The sequence below is a fragment of the Pristiophorus japonicus genome, chromosome 1, assembly GCF_044704955.1.
Source record: "Pristiophorus japonicus isolate sPriJap1 chromosome 1, sPriJap1.hap1, whole genome shotgun sequence".
Taxonomy (NCBI): domain Eukaryota; kingdom Metazoa; phylum Chordata; class Chondrichthyes; family Pristiophoridae; genus Pristiophorus; species Pristiophorus japonicus.
This window is the reverse complement of record NC_091977.1, coordinates 221,811,985-221,823,404: the sequence shown is the minus strand read 5'-3', so window position 1 is coordinate 221,823,404 and position 11,420 is coordinate 221,811,985.

Genomic DNA, 11,420 nt, shown 5'->3' with positions numbered 1-11,420 from the left:
CCCAGCATTGCATGATCGCTTTGTTTGTGGGATGAAAAATGATGCCATCAGAAGAAAGTTGTTGACAACTCCTAAGTTGACTTTTGATTTAGCTTGTCAGCTATGTCAATGGACATGGCCGACCAATATTCCCGAGAATTTCGTACCATTTCCAGTCATCAGACAACTGAGGTGAATCGCCTGCAGGTAAAAAGTAAAAGGCAGTTCCGCCCCAAGGTCTCAGCAACTGGCAATGGTAACAGAGCATTGAAGTTATGCTATCAGTGTCTGGGACAACACATTGCTCAAAGTTGTCCTTATGTGAAGGCAGAGTGTTTCTTCTGAAAATTGGGCATCATGCAAAGGCATGGCAACTGAAGAATAAACCAACTTTCAAGGCTATAAGTAGAAATCCCCAGAGACTACATAGCATGGAAGAAAAACAACAGGATGAGGAGGTTTTAGAGCTACACATCAGGAGCACGAGGGTATCTAACAGCGATTCAAAAAGTATCATCATCCACATAGATGTTGCAGGAATCAAGATACCCATGGAAATCGACATTGGTGCATCCGTGAGTGCAGGACCGGAATCGCTATACCTCGACAAACTACTTGATTTCCCATTGGAGAAATCCAAGATAGAGCTGCGAGGCTACTCGGGAGAGAACATTCCTGTGGTAGGTCGTATCACCGTACCAGTGAAATGCAAAGATCAATTTCAGAACTTGCCTCTCTTAGTAGTGGCAGAGACAAGCCTGCTTTACTAGGAATAAATTGGTTGGGATCGCTGAAGCTGGATTGGAGTGAGATTTTTCATGTTGAAACAAGATTTGCATCAAAGGATGATCTCATCAAGAAGTATCCGAAGGTGTTCTGTGAAATGGGCAGCCTGATCCAAGGCTTCAAGGCAAGTGTCAGGGTACAGAAGAACGCTAGACCAGTTTACTGCAAGCCACGTCCCGTACCATATGAACTCAAGGAGAGAGTTGAGCAAGAACTTAAAAGACTAGAGTCTGAGATCAATGTAATTGGGCTACACCCATTGTTGTTGTGCCTAAGGTAAGATTGTGTAGTGATTCATCATCATAGGCAGTCCCTTGGAATCGAGGAAGACTTGCTTCCACTCTTAAAAATGAGTCCTTAGTTGGCTGAACTGTCCAATATGAGAACCACAGTCCCTGTCACAGGTGAGACAGATAGTCATTAAAGGAAAGGGTGGGTGGGACAGGTTTGCTACACATCTTTCCGCTGCCTGCACTTGATTTCTGCATGCTCTCGGTGATGAGACTCGAGGTGCTCGGCACCATCTTGGATGCACTTCCTCCACTTAGGGCGGTCTTTGGCCAGGGACTCCTAGGTGTCAGTAGGGTTGTTGCACTTTTTCAGGGAGGCTTTCAGGGTGTCCCTGTAACATTTCCTCTGCCCACCTTTGGCTTGTTTGCTGTGAAGGAGTTCCGAGTAGAGCGCTTGCTTTGGGAGTCTTGTGTCTGGCATATGAATGATTTGGCCTGCCCAGTGGAGCTGACCAAGTGTGGTCAGTGCTTCAATGCTGGGGACGTTGGCCTGGTCGAGGACGCTAATATTGGTGCATCTGTCCTCCTCAGGGGATTTGTAGGATCTTGCGAAGGCATCATTGGTGGTATTTCTCCAGCGACTTGAGGTGTCTACTGTACATGGTCCATGTCTCTGAGCTATACAGGAGGGCGGTTATTCCAAAGCTTTGTGGACCATGAGCTTGGTGGCAGTTTTGAGGGCCTGGTCTTCAAACACTCTTTTCCTCAGGCGGCTGAAGGCTGCACTAGTGCACTGGAGGCGGTGTTGAATTTCTGCTCTTGCTGATAATAGCTCCCAAGGTATGGGAAATGGTCCATGTTGTCCAAGGGCTCGCCGTGGATCTTGATGATGGGGGGGCAGTGCTGTGCGGCGAGGACAAGCTGGTGGAGGACCTTTGTCTTACGGATGTTTAGCGTAAGGCCCATGCTTTCGTACGCCTCAGTAAATACATCAACTATGTCCTGGAGTTCAGCCTCTGCATGTGCGCAGATGCAGGCATCGTCCGTGTACTGTAGCTCGACGACAGAGGTTGGAGTGGTCTTGCACCTGGCCTGGTGATGGTGACGGTTGAACAGGTTCCCACTGGTTCGATAGTTTAGTTTTACTCCAGCGGGGAGCTTGGTGACTGTGAGGTGGAGCATAGCAGTGAGGAAGATTGAGAAGAGGGTTGGGGCGATGACACAGCCCTGTTTGACCCCGGTGCGGACGTGGATTGGGTCTGTAATGGATCCGTTGGTAAGGATCACAGCCTGCATGTCATCGTGGCGCAGGCGGAGGATGGTGATGAACTTTTGGGGATTATAAAGTAACCATAAACCAAGTTCGAGAGGGTAATTTCCCTAATACATTGCCAAATATAGATTTGTTCACATGACTGACAGGTGGTCAGATCTTCTCAAAGTTGGATTTACGAATGCCTACTTACAACTTGAACTAGATGAAGAGTCCAAGTCATGCTTGACTGTAAATACTCATCCAGGCCTATATCAAATTAATAGGCTACCATTTGGAGTGTCTTCCACCCCCACCATGTGGGTGATGAACCAGATTTTGCAAGGTATTGAAGGGGTAGTATGTTATTTAGATAACATACTAATTTCAGCACCAAACAGGCAAATTCATAATAACATATTGAATGAAGTCCTCAAATGACTAAAGAAGCACAGATTACGAGTGACTGCTCGCAAGTGTGAGTTATTTCAAAATTCAGTGGAGTACTTAGGGCACAGAGTAAACAAAGATGGTTTACATCCAACCATGGGAAAGCTGGATGCAATCAGAAATGCACCCACTCCCAAGAATGTCACTGAACTTCGATCATTTTTGGTCTTTTGAACTATTATGGGAAGTTCATACTAAATTTGGCTACAGTGTTATATCCACTGAATGAACTATTGAAAAAACAGGTCCATTGGAAGTGGTCAGAAGAATGCGATACAGCATTCAAGGAGTGCAAAAGTAAATTGGTAGCGAGCACCATGTTAGTTCACTATGACGTATCTAAGGAGATCAAGCTAGCATGTGATGCCTCACCATATGGAGTTGGGGCAGTGATCTGTCATGTACTACGTAGTGGGGAGGAGAGACCAATTGCTTTTGCTTCATGCACTCTCAGTGCCAATGGGCGTAATTATGCGCAAATCGAAAGGGAAGCTTTGGCATTACTTTTTAGGGTTAAGCAGTTCCACAAATACTTATAATGGTCGTCATCATCATAGGCAGTCCCTCGGAATCGAGGAAGACTTGCTTCCACTCTAAAAATGAGTCCTTAGGTGGCTGAACAGTCCAATACGAGAACCACAGTCCCTGTCACAGGTGGGACAGATAGACGTTGAGGGAAAGAGTGGGCGGGATAGGTTTGCCGCATGTTCTTTCCGCTGCCTGCGCTTGATTTCTGCACGCTCTCGGCGATGAGACTCAAAATGCTCAGCGCCTTCCCAGATGCACTTCCTCCACTTAGGGCGATCTTTGGCCAGGGACTCCCAGGTGTCAGTGGGGATGTTGCACTTATTCAAGGAGGCTTTGAGGGTATCCTTGTAACGTTTCCTCTGCCCACCTTTGGCTCATTTGCCGTGAAGGAGTTCCGAGTAGAGCGCTTGCTTTGGGAATCTTGTGTCTGGCATGCGAATAATGTGACCTGCCCAGTGGAACTGATCAAGTGTGGTCAGTGCTTCAATGCTGGGGATGTTGGCCTGGTCGAGGATGCTAATGTTGGTGCGTCGGTCCTCTCAGGGGATTTGCAGGATCTTGCGGAGGCATCGTTGGTGGTATTTCTCCAGCGACTTGAGGTGTCTACTGTCCATGATCCATGTCTCTGAGCCATACAGGAGGGCGGGTATTACTACAGCCCTGTAGACCATGAGCTTGGTGGCAGTTTTGAGGGCCTGGTCTTCAAACACTCTTTTCCTCAGGCGGCCAAAGGCTGCACTGACGCACCAGAGACGGTGTTGAATCTCGTTGACAAGTCTGCTCTTGTTGATAAGAGTCTCCCGAGGTATGGGAAATGGTCCACGTTGTCCAGAGCCATGCCATGGATCTTGATCACATGACGCAGTGCTGTGCAGTGAGGACAGGCTGGTGGAAGACCTTTGTCTTACGGATGCTTTCATACGCCTCAGTAAATACGTTGACTATGACTTGGAGTTCAGCCTCTGTATGTGTGCAGATGCAGGCGTCGTCCGAGTACTGTAGCTCGACGACAGAGGTTGGGGTGGTCTTGGACCTGGCCTGGTGATGACGAAGGTTGAACAGGTTCTCACTGGTTCTGTAGTTTAGTTCTACTCCAACGGAGAGCTTGGTGATTGTGAGGTGAAACATGGCAGTGAGGAAGATTGAGAAGAGGGTTGGGACGATGATGCTGCCCTGTTTGACCCCGGTCCGGAAGTGGATTGGGTCTGTAATGGAGCCATTGGTAAGGATCACGGCCCGCATGTCGTCATGGAGCAGGTGGAGGATGGTGACAACGTTTTGGGAGCATCCGAAACGGAGGAGGATGCTCCATAGACCTTCGCAGTTGACAGTGTCAAAGGCTTTTGTAAGGTCGAAGAAGGCCATGTATAAGGGTTGGTGCTGTTCCCTACATTTTTCCTGCAGCTGTCATGCTGTAAAAATTATGTCCGTTGTGCCCCGTAGGGGTCAAAATCCACACTGTGACTCTGGAAGGAGCTCCTCAGCCACAGGGAGAAGACGATCGAGGAGGACTCAGCGTCGACTTCCCCAGTGGTTGATAGCAGGGAGATTCCCCTATAGTTGTCGCAGTCAGACTTGTCCCCTTTTTTAAAGATGGTCACGAGCACTGTATCTCTGAGATCTCCCGGCATGCTCTCCTCCCTCCAGATGAGAGAGATGAGGTCATGTATTCGCGCCAACAGTGCCTCCCCGCCATACTTCAGTGCCTCAGCGGGGATTCCATCCGCTCCCATAGCCTTGTTATTCTTATGCTGTCTTATGGCTTTTTCTACCTCGTGCAGGACTGGGGTTTTACTCAGGTGGTGGCAGGTGGCATGCTGTGGGATGGAGTCGAGAATGCTCGAGACAAAGGCAGAGATCTCTGTGTGGTCATAGGTTTACCATCATGATGGATCATAAGCCCCTGGCAGCAATCCTCCATCCAAAATCCCCAATTCCAACATTAGCTGCAGCCTGAATGCAGAGATGGGTTTTGATTTTGTCAGCATATACATATGATATTGAATATAGCCGATCAGCTGATCACAGTAATGCTGATGCTATGTCTAGATTGTCTGCCCCATCACAAGTTACACCCGATAGGGAAAAAGTGTTCTATTTTTCGTACATTGATAAACTGCCAGTCACAGCTGAAGAGATTGGTAGAGCAATGAAACGTGACCCAGCTATGTCAAAGATGTATGATTGCATCGCAAATGGCTGGCCAAACCAGGTAACAGACAAAGATATTCATCCATTCTTCATTCATAGAAATGAACTATCAGTCGATAAAGATTGTATCATGTGGGGTGCAAGAGTGGTTATACCAAATAAATTCGGGTCCAAATTATTAGGATACCTTCATGACCAGCACCTGGGAATGTGCTTGACCAAGAGTTTTGCACAGTTACTTATGGTGGCCAGGTCTAGATAAAGATATAGAGGACATCGTCAGTTAGTGTACGACATGTCAATCGGTAAGCAAGAACCCACCATCAGTACCATTACAGCCATGGAAATGGCCTCCCGTGGTGTGGTAAAGGTTACATATCAATTTTGCTGAGCTAGAAGGACAACAATTGTTTATTAGGATTGATAGCCATTTGAAGTGGGTCAAGTTGTTTCCAATTCGGAAAATAACAAGTAAAACATTAGATATTTTGCGAAGATTATTTTCTTCATATAGCCTCGCGGGAGAAATTGTTTCTGATAATGGACCACAACTTTGTTCAGAAGAATTTGCACAGTTCACGAGCAAAAATGGTGTAAAACATATCAAGGTTCCATTGTACCACCCTACTTCAAATGGAACAGCAGAGCGCACAGTACAAATTGTAAAATGTGCTCTCATCAAACAGATGCTGGATCCAAATCCAAAGAAATGACAGTTGTCGTTGGACCACAAATTGGCTAATTTTCTAATTACGTATCGTAGTACTCCTCATAAAATACTGGTAGAACACCAGCGGAGTTGTTTCTCAAATGACAGCCACAAACCAGATTCTCGTTGTTAAAACCAAACTTGGCACAGTCCATAGAAGAGAAACAATTAAGACAGAAAGAGAATCATGACAGAGGTTGAGTAAAAGAGAGAAGTGTGAAATTAAATCAGGTGGTGAGGGTGAAGAACCATCACCATAAATGGGTAAAGCGATTACCAGGAAGAGTGGTGAAGCTATGTGGTCCTCTCACATATCTTCACCACTGTTTTATGTTTGATCGTGGACTGGTTAGGTTTATTCATATTGATCATATTTTAACGACAGACATGGAAGGAGTTGCAGGTTGGAATTATTTGATTATTTCTGACTCATCAGATAGTTTTGATACAAGTAAAGTACCAGTAGCATGTCCTACATCAAATGTACTGGAAACAAGTCCAAGAGAAAGTCAGAATTTAAGTCTGAGTCTGAATCAGGCAGACAAACAGTCTGAACTTGTAGACAGTTCAAATGTCAGTTTGAACAGTTCATTCGTTATAATCTGCCAAAATTCTCTGGACTCTGGAGAGGTACCATCGGATTGGAAAGCAGCTAATGTAACGCCTTTGTTTAAAAAAGGGGGTAGACAAAAGGCAGGTAACTATAGGCCGGTTAGTTTAACATCTGTAGTGGGGAAAATGCTTGAAGCTATCATTAAGGAAGAAATAGCGGGACATCTAGATAGGAATAGTGCAATCAAGCAGACGCAACATGGATTCATGAAGGGGAAATCATGTTTGACTAATTTACTGGAATTCTTTGAGGATTTAACGAGCATGGTGGATAGAAGTGTACCGATGGATGTGGTGTATTTAGATTTCCAAAAGGCATTCGATAAGGTGCCACACAAAAGGTTACTGCAGAAGATAAAGGTACGCGGAGTCAGAGGAAATGTATTAGCATGGATAGAGAATTGGCTGGCTAACAGAAAGCAGAGAGTCGGGATAAATGGGTCTTTTTCAGGTTAGAAATCGGTGGTTAGTGTGCCACAGGGATCGGTGCTGGGACCACAACTGTTTACAATATACATAGATGACCTGGAGGAGGGGACAAAGTGTAGTGTAACAAAATTTGCAGATGACACAAAGATTAGTGGGGAAGCGGGTTGTGTAGAGGACACAGAGAGGCTGCAAAGAGATTTAGATAGGTTAAGCGAATGGGCGAAGGTTTGGCAGATGGAATACAATGTCGGAAAATGTGAGGTCATCCACCTTGGAAAAAACAATAGTGAAAGGGAATATTATTTGAATGGGGAGAAATTACAACATGCTGCAGTGCAGAGGGACCTGGGGGTCCTTGTGTATGAATCCCAAAAAGTTAATTTGCAGGTGCAGCAGGTAATCAGGAAGGCGAATGGAATGTTGGCCTTCATTGCAAGAGGGATGGAGTACAAAAGCAGGGAGGTCCTGCTGCAACTGTACAGGGTATTGGTGAGGCCGCACCTGGAGTACTGCGTGCAGTTTTGGTCACCTTACTTAAGGAAGGATATACTAGCCTTGGAGGGGGTACAGAGACGATTCACTAGGCTGATTCCGGAGATGAGGGGGTTACCTTATGATGATAGATTGAGTAGACTGGGTCTTTACTCGTTGGAGTTCAGAAGGATGAGGGGTGATCTTATAGAAACATTTAAAATAATGAAAGGGATAGACAAGATAGAGGCAGAGAGGTTATTTCCACTAGTCGGGGAGACTAGAACTAGGGGGCACATCCTCAAAATACGGGGGAGCCAATTTAAAACCGAATTGAGAAGGAATTTCTTCTCCCAGAGGGTTGTGAATCTGTGGAATTCTCTGCCCAGGGAAGCAGTTGATGATAGCTCATTGAATGTATTCAAATCACAGATAGATAGATTTTTAACCAATAAGGGAATTAAGGGTTATGGGGAGTGGGCAGGTAAGTGGAGCTGAGTCCACGGCCAGATCAGCCATGATCTTTTTAAATGACAGAGCAGGCTCGAGGGGCTAGATGGCCTACTCCTGTTCCTAATTCTTATGTTCTTATGTTCTTATGTAAATCAAGGGCATCCCTTGGAGGAAAACTTTCCTCAGGATCAGCTTCGAATGAGTCCAAGTTCGACACTATGTTTGGAAGGTTCTGTTCAAGAGCGAAGGTATCCTCTTTGAAACAGAAAACAAGTGGTTAAGCTTGATTTGTAAATATGGCAAAGTAAGTCCATTTCTTTTGTTAAAAGTAGGAAGCCACATAATACTATGAGGGATTAAATCACCTGCTGATCGAATTGACTCAAGGGACAAAGCAATCCTCTGATCCTTTGCTAATTACTTCCAGCAAGTTTCTCTCTTTTAATCTTGTTATTCGTCAATCTTTTCTTTTTTTTTGCTCCAACAGTTAATTCTCAAATGTGTGGCATCTGCAATGGAGGCTAAATGGATTTAAGGTTCTAAACCCCCTTACTAGATTTAGGTTAATCCTACCTCAATCACCTGTACAGCTCCTAAGAAAATAAACTCTTCTGTACACTAATGAATCCTATAATCCTTCATTTCACCAAAAGATTTTTACTTTCCCTGCACAAGCACCAAACCCACTATAATTATTGTGTCATGTGAAAATCAGCCTCCACATAAGTTTCTGGGTAAACCTTTTCTGACCTCCATACAAGAAATGACTGGCATGTTAAACATTTTGTTAATATTAATTCAGAAACTACTGCTCCTAAATGTTAATATCAAAGTGCTCATAGTCTGTGATACTGAGATTCAGGTCAACCTGCTGAAATTGGTGTTACAACCTCAAAATGGGGTGGGTAGATTTATTGCCCCATTAACCCTGACGCATCAGCCCACTGGGACTCTCACAGACACCTCGCACTGGGAAGCCAAAGACCAGGCCTGTTTCAAGTGGTAGGCCCCTTTTAGTATGTGAATCAAGGTCTGGTGACATACATAAAACCCTGACTGTCATTTTACGAGAGATAGTCAGAATCTGTGCCATGGATTAAGGATGAAGAGGCACTGGGCAGATACATGTCATATTATTATTGTAATAACTGAGTGTTCCTCTAGACCCCACAGAAATACTGCAGGTCGCTGCCGGCCCAGGCAGGACTTCACTGTGAAGCGCTTTGGATTTCCTTAAGTCAAGGAAAGGTGCTATATAAATGCAAGTTCTTTCTTACAGGAAGCTACAGTTAGAAGTACAAGAAATAAAAAAAAGAGATGTTTAAAATAAACACTTGCATTTATATAGTGCTTTTCACGACCACCGGACGTCCCAAAGTTCATTAAGCCAATGATGTACTTTTTGGAGTGTAGTCACTGGTGAAATTAGGAAACCCCGCAACCAATTTTCACACAGCAAGCTCCCACAAACAGCAATGTGGTAATTACCACATAACCTGTTTTAGTGGTGTTGGTCGACTGATAACTATTGGCCAGTGCACCGGGGAGAACGCCCCAGGTCTTCTTCGAATGATGCCCTCGGTTCAATGTCTTATCTGACAATGAAGCACTCCCTCACTGCTAGATTCGAGTGTCAGCCTAGATTATATGCTCAAGTCTGGAGCGGGACTTGCACCCACAACCTTCTGACTCAGAGATTAGAGTGCTACCCACTGAGCCATGGTTTTAGTACAGTGTAACCTCCCAAGATGGCAAATGCAAGGCATAGCAGCCTTGGACATGGCACTGACAACTGGTGGGCAATATACCAGGACATGAGTTTTCCTCCCCCAATTTCCCACTTGATGAGCTGCCAATCTGAGTTGTGTTGTATAATGGAGTTGGGCAAGTGGAGAAAAGCAGTTTCCTCAGAGGGAGTGGCAAGAATTGGAACACAGCTCAACCCTTCCGTTTACCTCCCACCAGCTGGATAAAAGAGCGCAGAGTTTGGGAGGAGGAGCAGCAGTTCGGGACATCGAGGCCCTGATAAAAGGGCGCGGAGCTCGGGAGGAGGAGCGGCAGCTCAGGAGCGGGAGATCGAGGCCGAAGATAAAACAGAGTTAAAAAAAAAATCGAAGTGTGACATAACAGCCAAGAGGGTAAGTGATTGGTGAGTGGTTTTTCTTTTTCGTATCAGTTGCCAAATTAAGTTAATGTAAGGGTTAAGTCATGGCAGGAAAGCCCAGACCTGTGTCATGCTCCTCCTGTGCTATGTGGAAAATTAGGGACACCTCCAGTGTGTGCGGGAAGTGTATCCAGCTGCAGCTCCTGTCAGTCTGCATTGCGGCACTGGAGCTGCGCATGGATTCACTCTGGAGCATCCTCGATACTGAGGATGCCATGAATAGCACGTTTAGTGAATTGGTCACACCGCAGGTTAAGGTTACAAAGGCAGATAGGGAATGGGTGACCATCAGGCAGAGCAGGAGTCCCCTGGGGTCATCTCCCTCCAAAACAGATATATCACTTTGGATACTGTTGGGGGAGTTGGCTCATCAGGGGAAGGCAGCAGCAGCCGCCAAGTTCAATGTACCATGGCTGGCTCTACTGCACAGGAGGGCAGGAAAAAGAGTGGGAGAGCGATAGTGATAGGGGATTCTATTGTAAGGGGAATAGCTATGGTAGAATTCTTTATTAAGATGGAGAGTGACACAGTTTATTCAGAGACTAGGGTCCTGAACTTAAAGGTAACTTCGATGGTATGAGACGTGAATTGGCTAGGATAGACTGCCGAATGATACTTAAAGGGTTGGCGGTGGATAGGCAATGGCAGACATTTAAAGATCACATGAATGAACTTCAACAATTGTACATCCCTGTCTGGCATAAAAATAAAACGGGGAAGGTGGCTCAACCATGGCTAACAAGGGAAATTAGGGATAGTGTTAAATCCAAGGAAGACGCTTATAAATTGGCCAGAAAAAGCAGCAAACCTGAGGACCGAGAGAAATTTAGAATTCAGCAGAGCAGGACAAATGGTTTCATTAGGAGGGGGGAAATAGAGTATGAGAGTATGCTTGCAGGGAACATAAAAACTGACTGCAAAAGATTCTATAGATATATGATGAATAAAAGATTAGTGAAGACAAAATGTAGGTCCCTTGCACTCAGAATCAGGTGAATTTATAATGGGGAACAAAGAAATGACAGACCAATTGAACAAATACCTTGGTTCTGTCTTCACTAAGGAAGACACAAATAATCTTCCGGAAATACTAGGGGACCGAGGGTCTATCGAGGAGGAACTGAAGGAAATCCTTATTAGTCAGGAAATTGTGTTGGGGAAATTGATAGGATTGAAGGCCGATAAATCCCCTGGGCCTAATAATCT